Source organism: Mastigoproctus giganteus, chromosome 11 (genome assembly GCF_048544385.1).
Source record: "Mastigoproctus giganteus isolate SK-2022 chromosome 11, ASM4854438v1, whole genome shotgun sequence".
In the NCBI taxonomy this organism is placed as follows: domain Eukaryota; kingdom Metazoa; phylum Arthropoda; class Arachnida; order Uropygi; family Thelyphonidae; genus Mastigoproctus; species Mastigoproctus giganteus.
This window is the reverse complement of record NC_143585.1, coordinates 114233384-114260993: the sequence shown is the minus strand read 5'-3', so window position 1 is coordinate 114260993 and position 27610 is coordinate 114233384. Positions and strand designations below refer to the sequence as shown.

Genomic DNA, 27610 nt, shown 5'->3' with positions numbered 1-27610 from the left:
CACACAAACATGGGGGGTTATCCCAAAAGTAATTCAGAGAAGCAGTTAATTTAAAATGAATTTATTTATAACATAATTTACTTTAAAATCTTCAATATAGCCTCCTTCATTCCTCATGACTGCTTCCCAACATTCAGGTAATTTTTGAATGCTATTTAACTATCTGCTGAAGTTAAGCTGTCTGGATTGTGTTGAATGATGGCTGCCCCGCAACACTTCTAAAGACAAAATTCTTTGTCCGTACAACAGTTCCTTGAGCTTGAGGAACTGTTTTATGGACTATTCCAGATTCCTTGGCTGTTTCTTCACAAGTCAACATGTTGTCTATAGATTTTATTGGTCTACCCAAGTGCTGTTTACAATACCAGTCTGACCCTAATGGAATTCATATCAGGACTGTGATGGGGAGTTAGTGCTTCCCATTTATAATAGGTGAAAACAAGCTGTACAGATGTGTGATATGAGGCCTTGAACTGTCATGGAGTATGAGCACATGAGCTTCAATACTTGGTGGCCACTTCTGATGAATTTTTGGGCAACATTTCTGACAAAATGTTGCACAGTAATCTCCAATTACTGATCTTCCAAGTAGCACATGATCAACAGCAGTAATGCTCTCATAATTGTAAACCACTGTGACCATTTGTTTGATTGTTGCCAATGACATTTAGAAGGGCATGGTGAAGATGGATGTTTCTACTGTACTGATTGTGATTTCAGTTCAGGTTCAAAGTTGTGTCCATGTCTCATCAAAGGCACTAATGCATTTTAAAAACTCCCAATTTCCTATTAATAACTGTAATTTATGCTTTGCTCATTGTTCATCTGACAGCAAATGTAGGATCCATCAGGCAGTGGCCTTTCATTTTTGTAACACCTCGTTAAAATTTAGTGAACAGATGGTATTCCAGATTCCTTGGCTGTTTTTTCACAAGTCAACATGTTGTCCGTAGATTTTATTGGCCTACCCAAGTGCTGTTTACAATACCAGTCTGACCCTAATGGAACCTCTGAGAACAAAGTGAAATCTTGCTATGATCTATTGTTGACTCACCACATTTCTCACAACAATGCATAAATATGGATTGCCATCCTACCATGCAGTTTTAATTTTGATAACGGATTTTTGATCTCAAACTAACCTGAAGTGAAGTAACATCACCAATATCTACATAAACATTCAAAGCAGGAACTGTTTCAACCATACTAACGTTGAAGTTAAAACTCTAAATTATTATTCTGCTTATTATTATAAACTATATTCAAAATTATTATAAAATGTCAGTTGCACAGGCATACAGAGTGAAGGGCACATGAGCAGTGTACATTACTTTTGAGATAACCCTTTAAAAAAAATAAAGTTCTCAAATATAGTCAAAAATAAATATAGTTATACTTTTACTGCAAGAGGAACTATTCCATTAAAAATTTGACTATACTTAGGAAACCAGAAAAAATTTTGAATTTCCTATTGCAGGAGCATTATTTTAGAAATGCACCTCTATCAGGTACTGCACAACCACCACACACAGTGGGGTTAATTAACTGCATACATATTAGCATTAGTAGAGGTATATGATGCAAGAAAGCAAGCTTAAGCAGCATCAGCCAAAAAAAAAAACTTCCACATCACCCCTCCATTCGTTCGAAATACCTGTCCAGCTGAGTCTTAAATTTATTTAGGCTATCAACCTCCACAACAAGGGATGGAAGTCTGTTTCACTAACCAACTACCCCCTGGCTAAAGGCAAATTTCCACACTTCTATCCTACATCTGTCTTTCCTCAATTTGAATTTATGCCCTCTCAGGTGATTATTCTGAGCAAGAGGAAGAATCTCATCAGCATTGAGAATGCTCAAACCATTCAACGCTTTATACACCTCTATCAGATCACCTCGCCGGTGCCTAGTCTCCAGACACTGTAATTTGCAAAACTTAACGCTTTGTTCCATTCGCTAATCTTGTTGCCCTTCTCTGCACTCGTTCCAGCAGCTCTACATCCTTCTTGAAATGAGGCTTCCAGACCTGTATACAGTACTCAAGGTGGCCTGACCATTGCCTTATAAAGTAAAAAAAAAGTAAAGTGCAGCCATTATCAACCCACTGCAGGATGGAAGCCTCCTCAACAATTCATGCTGAGGGAATTTTTTTTGACAATTGCCTTATAAAGGGAATAATCACCTCCTTATCCCTGCTAGAAAAATTCCTGTATATCATTGACAATACACCATGAGCTACTTTTGCAGCCCGTCTGCACTGCTCAGAGAACTTCATATCTGCCTGCAGAATTACCCCCAGGTCCTTTTCATTCTCTACCTCTGTCAGTGTAGTACCGGAGTTGATACGTTGCTCTGGGGTTGCTGTTTCCCATATGTAGTACTTTACATTTGTCAATGTTAAACTTCATTTGCCACCTCTCAGCCCATCTGCTCAACCTTTCCAGATCCTGTTGCAGCAGCATAGTGTCAGTAGTGCCCTTGACAACCCTGCCAACCTTTGTATAGTCTGCAAACTTGGACATTAAGCTTGATATACCATCATCAATATCATTTATAAATACAGAAAACAATAATGGACCCAACACTGAACCCTGAGGGACTCCACTAATAACATTAGTCCACGATGCGCAGTGTCCATTGATTACCACTCTGTCTTCTCCCCCTCAACCACCCCTTTACCCATAGCAGCAATTTGCCTCCAATGCCACACTGCTTCAATTTAGCATTAGCATAGGCATATGATGCAAGAAAGCAAGCTTATTCAGCATCAGACAAAAAAAAAACAAAAAAAAAAAAAAACACACACCACTCCCATTTCACCCCTCCGTTCGTTCGAAATACTTGTCCAGTTGAGCTTTAAATTTGTTTAGGCTATCAACTTCAACAACAAGTGATGGAAGTCGGTTCCGCCAACCAACCACCCGCTGGCCAAAGGCAAATTTCCGCACATCTATCCGACATCCGTCCTTCCTCAATTTGAATTTATGCCCTCTGAGGTGATTATTCTGAGCAAGATGAAGAATCCCATTGGCATTGAGCATGCTCAAACAATTCAAAGCCTTATACACCTCTATCAGATCACCTCGCCGGTGCCTAGTCTCCAGACTCTGTAATTTGCAAATCTTAAGCCTTTCTTCGTAAGAGCAACCGTTTGTTCCATTCACTAATCTTGTTGCCCTTCTCTGTACCCGTTCCAGCAGCTCTACATCCTTCTTGAAATGAGGCCTCCAGACCTGTATACAGTACTCAAGATGTGGCCTAACCATTGCCTTATACAAGGGAATAATCACCTCCTTATCCCTGCTAGAAAAATTCCTGTATATCATTGACAAGACACCATGAGCTACTCTTGCAGCTCGTCTGCACTGCTCAGAGAACTTCATATCTGCCTGCAAAATTACCCCCAGGTCCTTTTCATTCTCCACCACTGTCAGTGTAGTACCGCAGAGTTGATACGTTGCTCTGGGGTTACTGTTTCCCATATGTAGTACTTTACATTTGTCAATGTTAAACCTCATTTGCCACCTCTCAGCCCATCTGTTCAACCTTTCCAGATCCTGTTGCAGCAGCATAGCGTCAGTAGTGTCCTTAACAACCCTGCCAACCTTTGTATCATCTGCAAACTTGGACATTAAACTTGATATGCCATCATCAATATCATTCATAAACACCGAAAACAACAACAAACCCAACACTGAACCCTGAGGAACTCCACTAATAACATTAGTCCACGTTGAGCAGTGTCCATTGATTACCACTCTCTGTCTTCTCCCACTCAACCATCCCCTTATCCATAGCAGCAATTTGCCTCCAATGCCACACTGCTCCAATTTGTGCAGCAGTCTTCCATGTGCAACAGTATCAAAAGCCTTTCTAAGATCCAAATATATAATATCAAAGTTATTCCCTGCATCCAGTTCTTTTGTGACTACATCATAGTATCCAATCAAATTGGTCAGGCAAGACCTGCCCTTAACAAAACCATGCTGCGTCTGAGCTATAACTGAATTCTTGTCTAGATGATCCTGCAGTGCTTCTTTAACCAGTGCCTCCATTAATTTACCTGGAACAGAAGTTAAACTAACAGGTTATTCCTTGTGTCAGCCTTTGATCCTCCTTTGTGAATTGGGGTTACATTTGCACTTCTCCAGTCTATGGGTACCTCCCCTGAGTCCAAAGAAGCTCTCATAATTATGGCTAGGGGTTTGCTTACTTCCTTTGCTGCCTCCTTTAATATAACTGGATAGATCCCATCCACCCCAGGTGCCTTTTTTATGTTTATCCTCAACAATCTCTCCTCCACTTTCCTCTCAGTTATTACAAAATCATCCAGCTCACTGCCAATGTTTACTTTACCTACATCATTCTCCTTCCTGAATAACTCCTCATGCGTGAATGTAGATGCAAAATACTCGTTTAGATTGTTAGCCACCTGAGCAGGATCCTCAACTGTTGAACCATCAATATCCAGTGGACCAATCTGATTCATCCCTTTCCTTCTTGAGTTTAAATATGTAAAGAACTCTTTTCTGTTTTTCTTTGCATCCTTTGCCAAGGATTTTTCGTAGTCTGCCTTTGCCTGCCTAATCTCCTTTGTGACTTGGTTAGAGACCAACTTATATCTATCATAGTCTTCCATGTCACCCATCAATTTGTATGTATCCCATGCATTTTTCTTCTCTGCCACATGTCTCATTAGTTCATCTGACAACCATTTAGGCCTAAACCTTGAACAATATTTCTTAGTTGGTATGTAAAGCCTGGTAGCCTCCAAGATTAGTTCCTTGAATGCTTCCCATTTTGAGTTTGCTGTTGGTAACATCATCAGTTGGTTCCACTGAATAGAATTTAAATACTGTCTCAGACCATCACAGTCGCCTTTACGAAAACAAAAACCCTTCCCTTTACCTCTGATGGTAGTTACCTCCTTGAGTAAATCCCACTTCAACACACTGTGATCACTGCCACCTAGTGATTCATTTATCTGCAGATTCTTAATGCATGAAGAATCACTACTGATAATCAGATCAAGAGTATTGCTCCCTCTTGTTGCCTCACGAACATGCTGATGTAGAAAAACAATCATCCAATAAATCCACAAAAGCCTTGCTAGTGTGCGAGTGACCAACCCACAAATTCCGGTCAATATCTGGGAAATTAAAATTCCCCATTATAAGACTCTGATTTACTGGCCCACTCTATTTCCCTGTACAATATCTTATTATACTCATCGGAGTCATTAGGCCTATAGCACACGCCTACTCTCAATTTTGATTTCCCTATGCTTATGTCACACCAAACTGACTCGACACTGCCCTGTCCATCGATGTCGACTGGCTTCACTTCCTTGGACTTTGTATTTCTTAACTAATAGCATAACCGCTCCTCCCCTGTCCATCCTTTCTATACACATTGTATTCCCCAAATTCCAGTTCCGCATTACTTATATATGTGTGACACCACATCTCTGATATCCCAACAATATCTGCCTTTGATGTTTTGAGCAATACCTCAAATTCATCAAATTTATTTACTAAACTCCTAGCATTGGTGTACACGCAAGTATACCTGCACCTGTTTCTATTCTTAGCTACCCTAACACAACCCATGTGTTTACTTGTACCGCAATGACTCCCAGCAGTCTCTGAAATATCCTGCATCTTGTTTTTCAGGCTTCTGCTCATTTCAATAGAAGCAGTGCAAGAATCACTTCCACCTCTGCCAGTGGCTACTGTTAATCTATTAGTTCTTGTATCCCCCCAACTAGCAGTTTTCCGACCCACCTAACACTGCCTCGACAGCATCAGCAAAAATTCTTGCACCCTTTCTATTTAAGTGTATCCAATCCCTGTAGAAGCAATCTCTCCTGTTAACAAGTACAGTCCAGGCTGAAAAAAATTCTACTCCTTGAGCCTTGCACAATCCCTCCAGGGCCGAATTGATCGACAAGGCTCTCATCATATACTCCCTCCTATCGTGTCTGGGCAGAATTGCAGACACTTTCAAATTCAACCCTAATTCACGGCTTTTTTTCAACAGTGACCTGTACTTGCTAAGTAATTCCGCCGGTCTCCTACTCTTAATATCATTAGTAAATATTAAGATTATTAAGATAAGATTATTAAATATTAGTAAATATTGTGCAGCAGTCTTCCATGTGAAACAATATCAAAAGCCTTTCTAAGATCCAAATATATAATATCAAAGTTATTCCCTGCATCCAGTTCTTTTGTGACTACATCATAGCATCCAATCAAATTGGTCAGGCAAGACCTGCCCTTAACAAAACCATGCTGCGTCTGAGCTATAACTGAATTCTTGTCTAGATGATCCTGCAGTGCTTCTTTAACCAGTGCCTCCATTAATTTACCTGGAACAGAAGTTAAACTCACAGGTCTATAATTACTTGTGTCAGCCTTTGATCCTCCTTTGTGAATTGGGATCACATTTGCACATCTCCAGTCTAAGGGTACCTCCCCTGAGTCCAAGGAAGTTCTAATAATTATGGCTAAGGGATTGCTTACTCCCTTTGCTGCCTCCTTTAATATAACTGGATAGATCCCATCCACCCCAGGTGCCTTTCTTGTGTTTATCTTCAACAATTTCTCCTCCACTTTACTCTCAGTTATTCCAAGATTATCTAGCTTACTGCCAGAGTTGAATACACCTCGGGCATTCCCCTCACTGAATAACTCCTCATGTGTGAATGTCGATGCAAAATATTCATTTAGTTTGTTAGCTACCTGAGCAGGATCATCAACAGTTGAACCATCGATATCAAGTGGACCAATGTGATTCATCCCCTTCCTTCTAGAGTTTACATAAGTAAAGATATTTTTGCTGTTTTTCTTTGCATCTTTTGCAAAAGATTTCTCATAATCTGCCTTTGCCTGCCTAACATCCTTTGTGACTTCGTTACAGACCAGCTTATATCTATCATAGGCTTCTGCATCATGTGTTAATTTATATGTATTCCATGCATTTTTTTTTTCTCTGCCATGCGTCTCATTAGTTCACCTGACATCCATTTAGGCCTAAACCTTGAACAATATTTTTTAGTTGGTATGTAAAGCCTAGTAGCTTCCAAGATAAGTTCTTTGAATGCTTCCCATTTTGAATTTGCTGTTGGTAACATCATCAGTTGGTCCCACTGTATAGAATTTAAATACTGTCTCAGACCATCGTAGTCACCTTTACGAAAGCAATAACCCTTCCCTTTACCCCTGATGGCAGTTACCTCTTTGAGCAAATTGCACTTCAGCACACTGTGATCACTGCCACCTAGTGGTTCATTTATCTGCAGATTCTTAATGCATGAAGAATCACTACTGATAATCAAATCAAGTATATTACTCCTTCTAGTTGCCTTCCGAACATGCTGATGTAGAAAACAATCATCCAATAAATCCACAAAAGCCTTGCTAGTGTGTGAGTGACCAACCCACAAATTCCAGTCAATATCTGGGAAATTAAAATCCCCCATTATAAGACTCTCTGATTTACTGGTCCACTATTTTCCTGTACATTTTCTTATTATATTCATCAGAGTCATTAGGCCTATAGCACACTCCTACTCTCAATTTTGATCTCCCAATGCTTATATCACACCAAACTGACTCGACACTGCACTGTGCAGCGATGTCGACTGGCTTCACTTCCTTGGATTTTATTTGTTTCTTAACTAATAGCATAACCCCTCCTCCCTTCCTATCCTGCACACATTGTACTCCCCAAATTCCAGTTCTGCATTCCTTATATCTGTGTGACACCACGTCTCTGATATCCCAACGATACCAGTCTTTGATGCTTTGAGCAATACTTGAAATTCATCAAATTTATTTACCAAACTCCTAGCATTGGTGTACATGCAAGTATACATGCACCTGTTCCTATTCTTAGCTACCCTAACACAACCCATGTGTTTACTTGTACCGCAATGACTCCCAACAGTCTCTGAAACATCCTGTATCTTGTTTTCCAGGCTTCTGCTCATTCCAATAGAAGCAGTACAAGAAACTTTCATCTCTGCCAGTGGCTACTGTTAATCTATTAGTCCTTGTATCCCCCCAAGCCAGCAGTTTTCCGACCCACCTAACACTGCCTTGATAGCATCAGCAAATATATTATATGGTATTGATACACTTTCAATAAAATTTGTTTCAAATTAACTTTAAATGGCAGTGTTAACCTTTTGACATTGTAATTTGTTTGAAAATAGTGCAATACCAGGGCAACTCATTGTGAAGCCAAAATTTATTCTAATGTGGGTGATAACACTTTTGCATTAAGTAGGTAGTTTAAATCCTGCTAGCCACAGAACACAGGAAAGGACAAGAAGACAGCCTTACAACTTCTTATCATTTCAATAAGGGGCAAACAGCATTAGCTATTGAAGAAGCAATATTCAAAAACAATTCAAATCAAATTTGTGATTTGCAAATAGGGTAGTGCTTGTTTCCCTATTCTTTAACAGTGTATTTTAATGCACTGTTAAGAAGGCCATATTAGCAATAGCATATTATGCAACAAAGCAAGCTTATACAGCATCAGCCAAAAAAAAACCCACTTCCCATTCGCACCAAATGTTTGTAAAGTTCTTCCTTGAATTTATTTAAGCTATCAACTTCCACAAAGACAGTTGCAAGTTTGTTCCAGCAATCAACCACCTGCTGGCTAAAGGAAATTTCTGCACATCTATTCCGCAACCCTTTCCTGAATTTGAATTTATGTCCCCCCCCCTCAAGTGCGTAATCTGATCAAGAGAAAAAAATCCCATCAGCATTGGGCAAGTTCAAACCATTCAGGTTTTAAACACCTCTATCAGATTACCTTGCAGGTGCCTAGCCTCAAGATGCTGCAATTTGCAGAAATTAAGCCTTTCTTGGTAAGAGCACCCCTTTGATCCATTCACCAATCTCGTTGCCCTTCTCTGTACTTGTTCTAGCAACTCTAGATTCTTCCTAAAATGAGGCCTCTGGACCTGTATGCAGTACTCAAGGTGTGGCCTGACCATTGCCTTATACAAAGGGACAATCACCTCCTTATCCCTGCTAGCAAAGTTCCTGTATATCATTGACAAGATCCCATGAGCTGCTCTGAAAAATTCATATCTGATGCCACAATCACCCCAGGTCTTTTTCATTCTCTATTACCCTGTGTGTAGTACTGCATAGTCGATACATTACTCTGGGGTTACTGCTTCCATATACAGTACTTTGCATTTGTCAATGTTAAACTTCAGTTGCCAGCTCTCAGCCCAACTGTCAAACTTTTCCATATCCTGTTTTGGAGGCAAATTGCTGCTATGGATAAAGGGGTGGTTGAGGGGGAGAAGACAGAGAGTGGTAATCAATGGACACTGCTCATAGTGGACTAATGTTATTAGTGGAGTCCCTCAGGGCTCAGTGTAGGGTCCATTATTGTTTTCTGTATTTATAAATGATATTGATGATGGTATATCAAGCTTAATGTCCAAGTTTGCAGACGATACAAAGGTTGGCAGGGTTGTCAAGGACACTACTGACACTATGCTGCTGCAACAGGATCTGGAAAGGTTGGGCAGATGGGCTGAGAGGTGGCAAATGAAGTTTAACATTGACAAATGTAAAGTACTACACATGGGAAACAGCAACCCCAGAGCAACGTATCAACTCTGTGGTACTACACTGACAGTGGTAGAGAATGAAAAGGACTTGGGGGTGGTTGTGCAGGCAGATATGAAGTTCTCTGAGCAGTGCAGACGGGCTGCAAGAGTAGCTCATGGAGTATTGTCAATGATATACAGGAATTTTTCCAGCAGAGATAAGGAGGTGATTATTCCCTTATATAAGGCAATGGTCAGGCCACACCTAGAGTACTGTATACAGATCTGGAGGCCTCATTTGAAGAAGGATGTAGAGCTGCTGGAACGAGTACAGAGAAGGGCAACAAGATTAGTGAATGGAACAAAGGGGTGCTCTTACGAAGAAAGGCTTAAGTTTTTCAAATTACAGTGTCTGGAGACTAGGCACCAGCGAGGTGATCTGATAGAGGTGTATAAAGCCTTGAATGGTTTGAGCATGCTCAATGCTGATGGGATTCTTCCTCTAGCTCAGAATAATCACCTGAGAGGGCATAAATTCAAATTGAGGAAAGACAGATGTAGGATAGACGTGCGGAAATTTGCCTTTAGCCAGCGGGTGGTTGGTTGGTTGGTGGAACAGACTTCCATCCCTTGTGGTGGAGGTTGATAGCCTAAATAAGTTTAAGGCTCAGCTGGACAGGTATTTTGAACGAACAGAGGGGTGAAGTGGAAGTGGGGTTTTTTTTTTTTTTTTTTTGGCTGATGCTGCATAAGCTTGCTTTCTTGCATCAAATGCCTCTACTAATGCTAATGCTAATGCAGCAGTATACCATCGTTACTGTCATTAACAAACCTTCCAACCTTTGTATCATCTGCAAACTTGGACATTAAGCCCCTGTTATACCTTCATCAATATCATTGATAAACTTAGAAAACAACAATGGTCCCAACAGTGAACCCTGGGCGAAGAGCAGTATCCACTGATTGTCACTCTCTCTCTCTCTCTCTCTCTCTCTCTCTCTCTCTCTCTCTCTCTCTCTCTCTCTCTCTGTGTGTCTTCTCCCACTGAACCATTCCTTTATCTATAGCAGGAATTTGCCCTTAATGGCATACTGCTCCAATTTGTTCAGTAGTCTTACATGTGCAACAGTTTCAAAATCTTTCCTGAAATCCAAGAATATGATATCAAAATTACTGTTGCATCCAGTTTCTTTGTGACCACATCATAGTATCCGATCAAATTTGTCAGGCAATATTTCCCCTTAACAAATCCATGCCGTGTCCAAACTATAACTGCAGTCTTGTCTAGATGATCCTGTATTGCTTCTTTAACCAGTGACTATTACTTTTTCCGGAACAGAGGTGATCACACAGTTCTGTAATTTCTCATGTCTCCCTTTGATCCCCCTTTGTGATTTGGGAATACAGTTTGAGGATCTTTTGGAACAATTGGAGCAGTGTGGCATTGGAGGCAAATTGCTGCTATCGATAAAGGGGTGGTTGAGGGGGAGAAGACAGAGTGGTAATCAACGGACACTGCTCATCGTGGACTAATGTTATTAGTGGAGTCCCTCAGGGTTCAGTATTGGGTCCATTATTGTTTTCTGTATTTATAAATGATATTGATGATGGTATATCCAGCTTAATGTCCAAGTCTGCAGACAATACGAAGGTTGGCAGGGTTGTCAAGGAAACTACTGACACTATGCTACTGCAACAGGATCTGGAAAGGTTGAGCAGATGGGCTGAGAGGTGGCAAATGAAGTTTAACATTGACAAATGTAAAGTACTACATATGGGAAACAGCAACCCCAGAGCAACGTATCAACTCTGTGGTAGAGAATGAAAGGGACCTGGGAGTGGTTGTGCAGGCACATATGAGGCGCCTCTGTAGCCAGGTGGGAAAGAGCAGCAGTGCGTAGCACACGCTTCTTGATTAGACCAGGGTTCGAGCCCGTCACCACCAAATACGGAAGATGCGGAAAGGTCAGGGTATGACCACCGCATATCCCGGAGCAATATGGTCTTAGTTGCTAATGCTCCTAAAAACCAAATAAACAAACAAACAAACAGGCAGATATGAAGTTTTCTGAGCAGTGCAGATGGGCTGCAAGAGTAGCTCATGTTGTATTGTCGATGATATATAGGAATTTTTCTAGCAGGGATAAGGAGATGATTATTCCCTTGTATAAGGCAATGGTCAGGCCACACCTAGAGTACTGTATACAGGTCTGGAGGCCTCATTTCGAGAAGGATGTAGAGATGCTGGAACAAGTACAGAGAAGGGCAACAAGATTAGTGAATGGAACAAAGGGGTGCTCTTACGAAGAAAGGCTTACATTTTGCAAATTACAGTGTCTGGAGACTAGGCACCGGCGAGGTGATTTGATAGAGGTGTATAAAGCCTTGAATGGTTTGAGCATGCTCAATGCTGATGGGATTCTTCCTCTTGCTCAGAATAATCACCTGAGAGGGCATAAATTCAAATTGAGAAAAGACAAATGTGGGATAGACGTGAGGAAATTTGTCTTTAGCCAGCGGGTGGTTGGTTGGTGGAATAGACTTCCATCCCTTGTCGTGGAAGTTGATTTCGTTATTTTTTATTTATTTATTTATTATTTATTTATTTTTTGGCTGATGCTGCATAAGCTTGCTTTCTTGCATCAAATACCTCTACTAATGCTAATCTCCCCTGAATTTAAGGATGCTCTGTTATTATAGCTAGCAGTTTGATTACTTCCTTTACTGCCTTCCTAAATATAACTGGATAGATCCCATCCACCCGAGATGCCTTTCTTATGTTTAACTTCAACAATTTCTCCTCCACTTTTCCTTTCAGTTATTACTTCCTGGTTATCAAACCCTATTAGAGTTTGATAAACTTCAGGTTTCCACTTCTCTACAGAATTCCTCATGGGTGAATGTAGATACAAAATACTTATTCAGTTTGTTAGCTACCTGAGCAGAATCATGATCATCAACAGTTAACCCATAGTCACCAAGTGGCCCAATGTGATCCAATCCCTTCCTTCCAGTCATAGTTCAAAAAATAAATTCATACAATTCAAATATAGTCAGAATCCGGCTGCTAGTAGCATTTTTAATTAGCAGTAGTTCTAAGTAAAAAATGCTGTAATTGTTGGTGCAAGTTTATCATTCACGCTGGTGTAATGGGTTTTACTGTGTCTGTTCAAAGATGGCATGACCTACAATGAAAGGACTAGTGGTGATTTTAAATTTTATTTAGAAACAGTTCACAGGCCCAATATTATTCAATATTATTTATAATTAAAAAGCAAACTTTTAATAAACTTCTGTATCTATCCAAAAATAGTGAATGAATGGCACACTCCTGTGCAATGGCACAAAAAGCACAGGGTGCTTTTTGTCATGTAATCTTTTTGATCACACTGTCTGACTGTTATGTGGGAAGCAATTCCTGTATAGCAAAATTTCTCTGTAACAAAATTTTTGAAATGGCTTAGGAAATTCATTATGCAGGGTTTGTCTATGTATATAGACAAAACATTGTGTGCGTGCACATGTGTACAAATTATATTTTTTCTTTTTATTCAAAGAAATGTCATTAAGCAACTATGGTGTCCAGCATGATGGACAGTATTACAAGCAATACATTTTAGGTGACTTGAGTAAAATTCTTTCATGAAGGTTATAAAATTGACTATATCTCTATTGAGTTTAAGTCATGTGATAAAACATTACTGCTGTCCCTAGATAGGGCTAGTAAATAATCCAAACAGGTACTGGAAAGCTATAGGTCCATAGATCCAAAAAATTGGAATGCCAAGAAATGTTAAATGTCATTTCCTAGAAGGGGACAGTAGCAGGAACAAGTCATGAAAACCTTCATAATTATTTTAACCTCTTTAATCTAAAACTAAATTTGGCTAAAACTCAATACATCAGCTTCTCATTAGTGCTCATGAGACCCTCCCTTCTGCCAATTCTTCTCCAATTACAGTTTCAGAATATAAGTTTCTTGGAATCTTTTTAGACTCCAAACTCTCCTTCAAAGCTGACGTGGAACATCTTAGTAAGAGAATTTGTAAAAGCTTCTGGCTAGTGAAGTTAGATTTAGTAAAGGTTGAAAATAGAGATTTTAAAATGTCTAAATATTTAGAATCATATATGCTTCCAAACTCTAGTCAGCATCAGCCTGCTTCTTATCTGAAACAGATGGGTAAATGGAGCAAAAGGGTGCTTTTAACTAGAAAGGCTTTGGTTCTGAAAATTGCTGCATCTTGAGACCAGGCACCAAGGAGATCTGATTGAGGTGCTTAAAGCCTTGAATGGATCGAGTAAGCTGAATGTTAATGGTATTCTTCCACTTGCCGAGGCTGATCATATGAGAGGGCATAAATTCAAGTTGAGGAAGGGTGGTCACAGAGTAGATGTGTGGAAGTTTGCCTACAGCCAGAGGCGTCTCCGTAGCCAGGTGGGAAGGAGCAGCAGTGCGTAGCACACGCTTCTTGATTAGACCGGGGTTCGAGCCCGTCACCACCAAATACGGAGTATGCGGAAAGGTCAAGGAATGACCACCGCATATCCCGGAGCAATATGGCCTTAGTTGCTAATGCTCCTAAATAACAAACAAACAAACAACAAAGCCTACAGCCAGAAGGTGGTTGATTGATGGAACAGGATTCCATCTGTTGTGGAAATGGATGGGTTAAATAAATTCAAGGGAGAACTAGACAAATTCTTGGAGGGTATGGATGGGTGAAGTTTTTTTTTTCTTCTTTCTTTTGGCTGATGATGTATTATAAGCTTGCTTATATAGCATCATTTGCCATTACTAGTACTACTATCTTTGCTATAGAAACCTGGATCCTAAGTGGACTTGGAAACGTGCTCATTTTCCAATCTCCCTGTCCAGATCATGGCTTCTTGAGGATTTTAATTACCCTCACCCCACCACAGACACACCTTTGTAGTAAGACTAACTTCACATGAAACCAATGCCAGAATTAGATCACATGAACATCTGGGATTTTGATGGAATTAGCATTCTATCATACTGTCTCCAAAACATGCCTGTATTAACTTCAATTCAGAATGGACTGGTGAAATTTGATTGCCATTCACTACATCAGCATTTCTCAAACTGTGTTCCGCGGAACACTAGTGTTCTGTGAGATGCGAACGAGTTTTCTGTAAAAAATCATAATTAATAATTAAAAAAAAAAAAAAAAAAAATTTTGCACATTTGTAGCGTATACCACTTTTGTATCTTTATAATATTTAACAATATTTTTTCGGTTATTGATATACTGGCATAGACTAACAATCAAATAGACTGCGGAACACTTTATTTTGGTGGGCTTTGTAGACAAGTATACGTAGAGGTAATGACACCTAAGAAAAAGTAGCAATGTGGTGATCTAGTATGGCATTTGTATGCGATTTAGCCTGGAGTACATGGGTTGAAGGAGAGGAGAAAGCAAACCGATATCATAACTAAACTCACTTCCTTGTATAATTTTTTTTTTGATAATTATTAGTATTTTGAAATATTATTATTAAAATATGTGACCATGGATTTGTGGTTGAAAAAAGGAACTCTAAAATGAGAAGCAAAGTTCTTCTAGTAGTGCAACTGTGGTCGATGAAAATGAACACAATATTGTCACACTTCAAAGTGAGGATGAACAATCACAGCCTTTTGTTCCACAGAAATCCAAAGTGAAAAAACAGGAACCAACTAATAAAAGACCAAAATGAAAGTATGATGACAGTTATTTGAACTTTGGCTTTACATGTGTTGGAAATAAAAATGCTCCTGATGCACAGTGCGTCATATGTAATAAAATATTAGCAACAGTTCTTTGGCTCCCGCTAAACTTGTGTTTCGTAAGTGTTCCATGAATATGTTGTGAGATGAAAAGTGTTCCATGAGAAAAAAAAGTTTGAGAAATGCTGCACTACACTATGCAATACAGCTAATAAATAACCTCAATTTTGATACAGACCAGTGGTCACAAAATAAAGAACACAGGCATATTCATTTAAGAAAAATGCACTGCTCAGGCATAAATGTGAATTGTGCTTTCTGTTAACCTCATAAAATCTCTTATTTTAACAATGAATTGTTACCTTCCCCTTATATAGCTCTGCTAGTCTCTGTGCTGGTGTCTCCTGGTTAATCTTTGTACTCAACTTGGGTTTATCAACGAGTATTATTATTATTATAAATTAGAAAGTTTGTTTTTAAGGTTTTCAAATTCAGAGTTGACTACAAAGGGCATGAAGTTATCACAAAACTATCCCTTTTAACAGAAAAATGAGCAAAACACTAATATTTGATACCATTATGACTATTGCTGATATGGTTTCCTTAATATGTTTTAAAGTACTTTAAATATTTTGAAAATCCTCCAACAACAGATGTTTGTTGCAATTTTGTTGTGCAAAAATTCAGAAAACAGAATTTTTCTGTTTTCAATGTTTTGTTTCCCCCCTCCCTAAGGGATATAAGAATACCTTGGTGAGGGGCTTTGGTCTAAAATTGATTCACAGTGCAAAGAGTGTATTCATAAAATCCCAAATCATAGCCAATCTCCAAAAGCAGTTTTTATCATTCCTCTTTGATGAATTCATTTTGTCTCAAACTAATTATCAAAGACCACTTCATAAAAGGCATTTGCATTTCTAGTGCTGGGATGGAGGGGGTAACCTATGCACATCAGTTCAACAAGTGCTAATTCTAAAAAAAAAAAAAAAAAAACATCTACAGTTGAGAATATATTTCAATTGTTTATATATTTAGGTCCCCCAGGAACCCTTTATATCATGGAGCCAATGGGATGGGAAATCATAGAGTTAGGTTCTGGGCACTAAAAAATTTTAACCCTGTGATTTTATAATAAAATTTTAAAAATTTTAATTAAAAAAAAAGTTTTTTGGTTCAAATCATCGTTCCAGTGTCAGCAATTGCTCCATTTTTTCTAAAATGCTTACTTCTGCTGTAACTAACTTGTGTAGCACTCCATCGATTGTTTTATTTTATCAGCATTCTTCTTAATTGTAGTAATGGTCAATGGAAGCATATTCATAGCACTGCACACACATTAGGGTCGCTTTCACCAGCTTCCATCCTCCAAATTACCTACATCCTGTTTTCCAATGTGATAAATCAACTTGCCTTTTTCATGTTTACATTCGCATTAGGATTTATTAAACTTCTTTTACCAGATATGGTGTCTCTTTATTCTATTAAATTAAAAACTTTATACTATTATTAAATATTATTTAATTTATTAATAGCACAATTAATAATAATAAAAAAAAATGTTAGCACAATAAATTTCCAGCACGTATAAATGGCATAAACAACAACCAACTGAATGCTTCACTGCATGGACCTTTACAACCCACATCCACAAATGGCTACTTTGAGGGCAGGAAGCTTTCTTGTCTCTCATTGGCTATGATACGGACATGCTAATTACTGATTGGCTAAGATTGTTCTTGATCAGGTGAACAGTGATGATACATAGTACAGTATGATGCTGATAAATTTTGTCTGATGATTTTAAACTTTCAAAATATAAAAAAAATTTGCAAAAAATTAAATAAATAAAAATAGCCTTGTGGTTAGCATTAGCAGAGGTATATGATGCAAGAAAGCAAGCTTATGCAGCATCAGCCAAAAAAAAAACACTCCCATTTCACCCCCTCCGTTCGTTCAAAATACCTGTCCAGCTGAGCCTTAAATTTATTTAGGCTATCAATTTCTACAACAAAGGATGGAAGCCTGTTCCACCAACCAACTACCCGCTGGCTAAAGGCAAACTTCTGCACATCTATCCTACATCTGTCTTTCCTCAATTTGAATTTATGCCCTCTCATGTGATTATTCTGAGCATGAGGAAGAATCCCATCAGCATAAAGCCTTGAGTGGTTTGAGCATGCTAAAACCACTCAAGGCTTTATACACCTCTATCAGATCACCTCGTAGGTGCCTAGTCTCCAGACACTGTAATTTGCAAAATTTAAGCCTTTCTTCGTAAGAGTAACCCTTTGTTCCATTCACTAATCTTGTTGCCCTTCTCTGTACTCATTCCAACAGCTCATTCCATCCATCTTAAAATGAGGCCTCCAGACCTGTATACAGTACTCAAGGTGTGGCCTGACCATTGCCTTATACAAGGGGATAATCACCTCCTTATCCCTGCTAGAAAAATTCCTGTATATCATTGACAAGACACTATGAGCTACTCTTGCAGACCATCTGCACTGCACAGAAAACTTCATATCTGCCTGCACAATTACCCCCAGGTTCTTTTCGTTCTCTACCACTGTCAGAGTAGTACCACAGAATTGATACGTCACTCTGGGGTTACTGCTTCCCATATGTAGTACTTTACATTTGTCAATGTTAAACTTCATTTGCCACCTCTCAGCCCATCTGCTCAACTTTTCTAGATCCTGTTGCAGCAGCGTACTGTCATAAGTGTCCTTAACAACCCTGCCAACCTTCGTATTGTCTGCAAACTTTGACATTAAGCTTGATATACCATCATCAATATCATTTATAAGTACAGAAAACAACAACGGACCCAACACTGAACCCTGACGGATTCCACTAATAACATTAGTCCACGATGAGCAGTGTCCATTGATTACCACTCTGTCTTCTCCCACTCAACCATCCCTTTATCCATAGCAGCAATTTGTCTCCAATGCCACACTGGTCCAATTTGTGCAGCAGTCTTCCATGTGCAACAGTATCAAAAGCCTTTCTAAGATCCAAATATGATATCATATATTTGGAAAGTTCACAAAGGAACTGGATGCAGGGAATAGGTTAGTGACCAGCACTATTGGAAATCGGCACAAAATGAGGGCTATCTGTAATTTGAGTGCACCCAATGTGGCATCCTGTTTACTAAAATGTAGAACCCTATACAACCTGGAAATATTAGTAGAGATTTTGAAGCGCATGTAAAATTTTAGTTTCATGATAATGCAATTTTTTTTTTTTTTCATGAAAACTCCAAATGAAAGATATTACAATCTCTCTTGTTTGGGTATTACAACCTCTTGTTACGGTATGGGCTGAAGGTTCAGAAGATGAAAGAAGATACTTGTGGACATTAGACTTGAATTTCTGTAGCCTGTGATTTTCAGAAAATACATATGAAAAAAGGCTATTCCAGAAAATGAAAGTTAAATGAATAAACAGGGAAGAAAAATTGGTTCTGTGAGTTTGAAGTTGGACAGTAAAAGAATGTCGACTGGTTGTGGCACTTGGTCGGACTGCTTTGAAAGAGCGAGCGGTAATTATAAAAGCAATTCAGAAGAACAGTGCCCATGGACATATCTACAATAAAGGCATGCAGCTGAAACAACACCTATGAACCAGAGAGTGGACAGACTGTTCACTGCCCAAGAGGCACTGCCCAACACGTGAGACTAATATTCCATGGTAGAGCAGATTTGCAATTGGTACAGAGTGAACGGCTTTTTGGAAGAAAAGTAATGCCAAGAGCCAAAGAGAAAGATTAGTTTTTTTTTTTTTTTTTTAGATGCAGAGAAAGTAATATTTGTAATGTGCTTATGCACAGAGAGATTAAATGTCAGGATAATCCCCAAAAGAGGTATATGATCTTGCCTATAAATTAGAGTGTCATTGAAGATAAGCATAGTGGCAGAAGAATCCTTTTCTGCGATATAACACAGGACTGAGTTTTAGAAGGATTGAAATCAACTAAGTTATTTTTGCCCTATTGGAGAATTACCTTATATCAGCATTTAAGAAATCGGTAGTGGATATTTGAGAAGTTGAAGCTGTTTGTTCTGGGCAAGATTTCCCAAACTGGAAGGTGGAATGCAATGTACTATCATCAGCAAAACCATGGATAGGATTTCCAGTCAATGGCAGAATGTCATTAACATTCAAGAGGAAAAGAGTGGAATAAAGAACTGAACCTTTGGGAACACTTTCATTAGTGAAGTTAGAAGACAGAAAGTCATCTAGTCAGAGAGGAAATTGATACCCAATTACAAAAAACAGTGGCAAACCATAAGACGGAAGATTTAGAAGAACTATACCAAACACTATCAAAAACCTTTGAAATGTCAAGAGCAACTGCTTGAGTTTCACCAAACCTTTCCATCAAATTTGTCCATAGATGGGTAACATAAGCCAGAATATCACGTTCAATGTTCGTGTCAATGCACTTGTGGATTGACACGAACGGAATCCATACTGGTGATCATTGATCAGACGGAAGGTTTCTAAATAGTTAAGAGTTGGCAGTTAATTGATTTCTCTATTACTTTAAAAAGGATAAAAGAATTAGCAATATGCCAATAACTGGATTGGAGGGATGTCACCCTTTTTAGGAACTGGCTGGATATGATCAAATTTCCAAATAGAAGGGAAAACACCTTTAGAATAAGAAAGTGAAAAAAGCTGACAGAAAAGGAGTAAGTTCAGGAGCAGAGGTTTTGAGAACAAGTAGAGAAACAGAGAAATAGCATCAGGACTTGGAGCTTTCTTAGCATCAAGATTGTTGAAAATCATTCTGACATCCTTTTAATGGAAGACCACAGAAAGCATTGATTGGAGTGTACTGGGAATGGTAGGAGGTGGTTTACCAAGATCATCAATACACGAGTTAGAAGAAAAGTGGGATGCTAGCAGGTCAGCTTTATCTTTGGCTGAAGTCGCAATAGAACTATTTGGTTTTGATAGAGGTGGGAATAACGATGGGAAAAGTTGCAGCAAATAGCTTTGGAAGAGACCAGAATGCTCAACTACCATTTGGAAGTTGAGAATACCAAACAAGAAGCAAGTTTTCTACTCTTAACCTCTGCGAAATCTACTTTGGAATGATTAATAACTGCTTTACAATTGTTGTGAGCTTTGGTGTCGAGAGAAAATGAACCTGGAGATTTGGATACAAGCCATTGTGATTTGCAACATTCTTATCTTGAATAGTCTTGGCAAATTTTTTGGAAAACCAAGGTTTAGATGAAGGATGAGATTTTAAGGTAGAGTGTGGAATAAAGGATTTCATCCCTACAAGAATAATTTCATTGACATGATCTGAGCAAATGTTGCCATCAGAAGATTTGAAACAGTAATCTAACCAAGGAAAGGAAGAAAAGAAATCTCGCAGATTATCACATTTTGCATTCTTTTAATGCCAAACAATATGAGGTTGAAATTGGCTATGAGAGAAAGGATCTATTGGAAAACAGACCATCACCAATTTGTGGTCTAGGGAGCCTAGAGGACCACTTACCTCACCTATGTACTTAGAAGGGTTGTTTTGAGAAAAAGATCAAGCATGTTGGCTGCATGGTTAGGACTGTCTGGTATTCTGGTACATGTGACTAAAAAACTGAAGCTAGCTGGTGTTATTAACATCAAAATCACCAAGGAAAATTACCTAACTGTTAGGAAAGGTTGACTTTAGAAATTCAAGTTTCAAAGACAGAAAGTGAAAGAGTTCCAAGTAATTAGTGTAGATCTTTACTACTGTAGATTCAATAGTAAGAGTGGGAGGGAGGACAATGGCATAATGAAATTTTTGGATATGGTGTAGACATGGCAAGAATATACCCAGCTCCTTGCCATAACGTGGCCTTAGCAATGTCCCCCCCCCCTGCATACACACTAGGACTCTCTCCAGTCACTATCTGGTAGAGTAGAGGCAGCGTTGGAAAACAGACCATCACCAAGTTGTGATTGAGGTGACAAGAAGACCACTCACCGCGACTATGTACTTAGAAGGGTTGTATATGAGAAAAAGATCAAGCATGTTGGCTGCATGGTAAGGTATTCTGGAAGATAAATGAACAATTTGTGTGAAGTCATCAGTAATTGCAAAGCCTCAAGCCTCAGCGTCTCGACTAGCTACTTGAGTGTGACTAGAAAACGGAATCCAGCTGGAGTTGTGGACATTAAAATCACCAAGGAAAAATACCTCACTGTTAGAAAAGTTGGACTGGAGAAAGTAAAGTTTCAAAGAGAGGAAGTCAAAGAAGTCCAAGTGATTAGTGGAGTTGGGAGAACAGAAGCAACAGATGAATTTGACAGAATGAGGTAGAGAGGTTTTAAGAATGAGAAGATTACAAATTACTAAGTCTCTGACACAGAATATCAGATTGGACATATGTACAAGTACCACTTTTGAAGCAAAAGGAATCAATCATACAGCGAATAATTCGGAAAACTGAGATGAGCAGTGGTTGAATCAACCGATAACTGAGATTCTGTAAGAAATACAAGGGGGTTTGGCAAACTGTAAGTGGAAATGGACATTGAGATTAGAACTGAGACCAAGTATATTTGTGAAATGAACTAGGAAGTCTTTGGGAGGTTTAGATGTTTTCATAGATAAGCTTGCTCAATTAGTTTGACAATTCATGGTGTATTCAATAGTAAGAAAAAGTGGGGGGGGGGGCATGCTGTATGAAGTAATGATATTTTTGGATATGGCATACACAAGACACTAATATACACAGCTCCTTACAAAACATGGCCTCAACAATGCCCTTGGCATACACACTACTCAGACTTCTTCCAGTCACTATATGGCACAGTAGAGGGCAGCAAGATCATACACTAGCTGATTTGGAACTCTTCTAGAGTTATCAATAGGTTTGGTTCAGTGGACTATCTAGCACTGCTTCAAATACCGTTTTAAAGCCGTATTCTTGAAATGTAATGAAGAGTAGATCTTGCATGGTGTCCATCATAACTGTAAAAGACATCAACCCCCCCCCCACACACACACACAGATATGGGGGTACCAGACCACAGTTTTGCTCTGGAGACTAAACATGGGTTCCACCACTTCAAGCCTCCAATAAGCAAAGCGATGGTATTGCCTGGCAATACAGAGGCAGCATTCCTCTGTGTAGTTGGGCATCACACCTGAAATCTTGCTTACATTGGTTCACACATGGGTGGTCACCTCCAGTATACTAGGTGCCATAGTTTAGGCTTTGCACTTGGGGGTTATACTTAGGGTTGCTAACAATTCCACCATCGTGAAGGTGAAAGCAGAGGATTTGGCTGTCACAGACTGACTGGACTTTGCTGAAATTTGGTCCACTTGACTTGAGTGTCACTCGGATATCAGTTCCATCAGCATTTTAGACTCCCAGGTAGCAAGCTCAGCTTGGCATACCTGAGAGAATATCTATGACAGCCTCAAGGGACATTTGAGAATTGTGTTCTTTAGAAAATACAACAAATAACAAGTTATTGATGCTTTCAAAGACCGTTAAATGAATGTTTTTTTTTTTTTTTAAATGAAAACCCCAAAGATGAGAGGTATTAAAACCTATACTACTTAGTACCATGCTTGGGTTGGAGATTGAGAAGACGAAAGAAGAAGTACGTTTGAGGGAACGTTGTTCCAGAAAACGGCAGTTGAATGAATAAACAAGGAAGATGAAAAGTTATTGGGTTGGAGATTGAGAAGACGAAAGAAGAAGTACGTTTGAGGGAACGTTGTTCCAGAAAACGGCAGTTGAATGAATAAACAAGGAAGATGAAAAGTGATTCTGTGAGTTTGAAGTTGGACAGTAAATGGATGTTGGCTGGTGGCGGCACATGTTCGACTGTTTTAAAAGACAGAGTGGGAATTATAGAAGCCAATTCAGAAGAACAGATACTTCCATGGGCACTGTTCTTCTGAAGGCAATTCAGAAGAACAGTACCCATGGAAATATCTGTAGAAAAAGCATGCAGCAGAAACAATATGTCTATGACACAGCGAGTGGAGAGAGACTGTTAGAGATGAGTCATTAATTAACCTAACTGCCCTCTTCTCAATGGAATCTAGAAGCCTGAGAGAGAGGTTTTGGGGGGCACTGGCCTGGATGTGGGAATAATATTCCATGGTAGGGCAGATTTGTGATTTGTACAGAGTGAACAGCTGTTTGGAAGAAAAGTAAAGGCGAGAGCGAAAGAGAAAACCAAGTTTTTTAGATGAAGAGGAAGCAATATGTGTAATGTGCTTGTGCCAAGAGAGGTTAGAAGTCAGGGTAATCCCCAAAAGAGATATATCATTTTTCCTAGAAATCGGAATGTCACCAAAGCAAAGATAAGCATAGCAGCAGAAGAATTTTTCTGTCTAGTCTGTCTAACAGAATTACAGCACAGCATCAATTCACAGAGCAAACTAACACCTACTATTGGACAGCAAGATTTAGTTTTACAAATACTCAGCTTATTTATAATTAGAAAAACAATTCTCTGTTAATATTTCCTTTCTGATAAGAAATAGGTTTTTTTTTTAAAATTGATTTTATGCCACTTTAGGCACTAAAACACTAATAAAATCAGGGATGTTTATTTGTCTAGAACACATTGAAAACAGATTATAACTTGTCTATGAAATGTCATAATTCCCCCCCCCCCTCCTTCTGTATACTAACATCAATAGTAAAATCTTTTGATTATGCTTCCAGTGCAGGTGTGAGTAGAGGAAAGTTATCAATTATCAGTTGGAATTTCTGCAATTGAGCAGTAGAGAAGAGATGATAGTTGAAATAATGTTGTTAATAAATTTATACTGCCAAAACAATGCTCTAACTATTATTGAAATTATATCACTAATTTTGAAAATTTGTCAAGACAATAATAATAAAAAAAAAAACTATCCCAATATGTTTTCATGAAAATTAGTTTCCTAATATTGGATAGTATGAATAATCTGAATATAATTTCATTTCAAAAGCAATAAAATGAAAGGAGACATTTAGGCAAACTTAACCAGTATACCTTTATTTATTATATAAAAGATAAATGTTGAACAAATATTATAATTTAAAGCCTCTCCACCTGCACAATCTTCATAGCACCATGTGGTATTTGTTGCATTTTATCTAATAGAGTGCAACCTTGATAATACAACATGGATGACAATTTTAACACCTGTGTTATCAGTGGATGAAACTGTTTTAAATGACAAATGCACTGTTAATTTTTTTAATATTTTTTTTTATGATGTGTACTTTAAAATAAAAAAGTGAAACTGATAGAATGTAACACAGGTGCTTGGGGGATAAACTTGAATGCCTGCATTTTATAAGCCAGCCATGTTATAAATGAAACTAAAATTTACTCAACTTTTTATGAGTATACAGAATCCAAAATAATCTAATTTTAGATTATTTTAGATTCTGATGATGACTATGATGACTAAACAAATGATGACTATTGACAATAGTCATCATTTGATGACTATTGTCAATAGTCATCTACTATTGACACTATTCACAGAAGTTGTGATTTCTTCCTTACTTGGGTGAGGTGCAGTTGAAGCAGAGCATACGCTTTAATCCAAGCTGCCTGTTTATTTGCCCTTAGACTGCCATAAAGTACTTCGAAAATAGCCTTGTTTGTTGTTCTGAAAATACTGCTACCCAAGGTTGTGATCAGTAATCTGTCTTTTCCAATACATTTCTTCCAGCAGTTTTCAAATGCCAGTGAGCTAACTTTCTTTCATGATAATCCAACATTGTATGAACGTTTGCACTTTTCAATGTTAATGGCTTCACAAATTCTAGAACTGGAATTTCAGAGCTAAAAACATGAGAAAGTTGCTTACCACAGCAGTAGTCTTTAAAGGCTGGAATGCCTTGATCTATGGGTTATATCAGTGTAGTTGTGTTCTTTTTCAGAAATGCCACTCTGATCTTGTCATGTTTTGATTTGAGGGCATCAGCTGAAGGGTGGGCTAGACCAGTGGTGTCCAACCTTTTCCTGTACAGGGGTTATATATTCAGAATTTAGATTTGTTGTGTGGGCTTCACTGAATGATTCAAGAAAAATTGGTGTGTTATGTTTCCAATGAGGTGTACTGCGCATACTTTTGCACAGCCACCAAGGTCAAGTAGAAGTCATGCCATAATTGGAGCCCTGGAACATTTTGATAGCACCTTGTATATACATGAGCTTCTGGTTGGGCATGCACATATTTGATACAAAACATAGATAAAAGGAACAGAATTCATAACACCAACATATGGCTTCGTAGTGCTTTAAAATAAAAAAAAAAAAAAAAAAAAAATAGGTGCCGGTACTGATTCTTTGCTATCAGGAAAAATTGAAAATTAAAAGGACATGAAAAGTACTCTAAAATCTCTTTGTGTGTTGCTTGCTCAATGACGTTTCTGAAGCAGTCATGAATCGACATATTTTGCTGGATCGAAGCAGGTTAGTGGTGGGCCTACGGTTTTAAGAAACAGTAGTGAAGAAACTGTTTTTGTCATCAACGAAGAGCTGGTTGGGTTGGCGATCAGATTCATTTGTGAAAATCCTCGTTCACATTCACTCGATGAAATTGGTATCGTACTCAGAGCATTCATCAAATGCTTCAATTCTTCTGAAACCTTCTTATCAATTAGGTACCCCCGAATAAGTTTTTCGGGGGTACCTAATACTTGTACGCTGACAAAAACTTGTCAGCGTACAAGTTTTTGACTGCACCTTAAGGTGCAGTCAAAAACCTGTACACCGAGAAAAAGAGTCACTGGACTTTATTATTAAAATACCTAAATAAACAATAAAGCTTTTTTCTCATCTCTAATGATGTTACCTTTCATTAATAAAATTTTTGCAATATTTTTAATTGGCTATCAACCGCAAATTGTTTATAGATTTATTATAATTTGTTTATAGACTGTTTCTCTGGTACGCATTCAATTAAAACCGATTACAATTATACCTCAATCAGCACGGTGTCACATAACACGGAACAGTTTCAGTACCAATTATCAGTACTATGTGAGGTATTGCTGTACTTGGATTTCAGGAAAGCTTTTGACACTGTTGCGCATGGAATACTACTGTACAAAGGATAAAAGAGTGGTTGAGTGGGAGACAGCAGAGAGTGGTAATCAACGGATGCTGCTCTTTGTGGACAAACGTTATTAGTGGTGTTTCCCAGGGTTCAGTGTTGGGCCCTTTGTTGTTTTGTCTATTTATCAATGATATTGATGAAGGTGGCTTAATGTCCAAGTATGCAGATGATACAAAGGCAGGCAGGGATGTTAATGACAGTAATGGCAGTGTGCTACTATACAGGATCTAGAAATGTTGGGCAGATGGGCTGAGAATTGGCAACTAAAGTTTTAACATTGACAAATGTAAAATACTGCATATGGGTAGAAGTAATCCCAGAGCAACGTACCAAATGTATGGTACTACACTTAGGGTGGTAGAAAATGAAAAAGACCTGGGAGTAATTGTGCAGTCAGATATGAAGTTTTCTGAGCAGTGCTGACAGGCTGCCAGTGTAGGTATGGGGTTTTGTCAATGATATACAGGAATTTTGCTAGCAGGGAAAAGGAGGTGATTGTCCCTCTGTATAAGGCCAAGGTCAGGCCATACCTTGAGTACTGCGTACAGGTCTGGAGGCCTCATTTTAGGAAGGATGTAGAGTTGCCTGAACGAGTACAGAGAAGGGCAACAAGATTGGTGATGGCAACGAAGGGGTCCTCTTACCGAGAAAGGCTTAAATTTTGCAAAATATATTGGATGGGGATAAGGCACCTGCGAGGTGATCTGACTGAGGTGTATAAGGCTTTGAATGGGTTGAGCATGCTGAATTCTGATGGGATTCTTCTGCTTGTTCAGATTACGAACCTGAGGGGACAAATTCAAATTGAGGAAAAACAGTTGTAGAATAGATATGTGGAAATTTGCTTTTAGTCAGTGGGTAGTTCAATGCTGGACCAAACTGCCATCTGTTGTTGTTGTGGAAGTTGATAGCTTAAATAAATTCAAGGAGGAACCGGACAAATGTTTAGGGGATGGATGTGTGAAAATTGTTTTTTTTTTTTTTTTTTTTTTGGCTGGTGCTACGTAAGCTCATACGCTTGTTTCTACTATTACTAGTTAAGCAAGGTGGCAAAGCCTGCACCAGAGTCACCTTAGTTTCCTGACAAGGGAACATGGGGGTACAGATTGCACCAGCAGGAAGAGAGAGAGAGAGAGAGAGAGAGAGAGAGAGAGAGAGAGAGAGAGAGAGAGAGAGAGAGAGAGAGAGAGAGAGAGAG

At 38.7% G+C, this 27610-nt stretch overlaps 1 protein-coding gene across 2 annotated transcripts in view; it reads right to left on the bottom strand.

Moving 5' to 3' along the window:
• Positions 1 to 27610, bottom strand: part of Gpat4 (Glycerol-3-phosphate acyltransferase 4) — a 326719-nt gene that overhangs the window by 18473 nt on the left and 280636 nt on the right. The window lies entirely within an intron of this gene.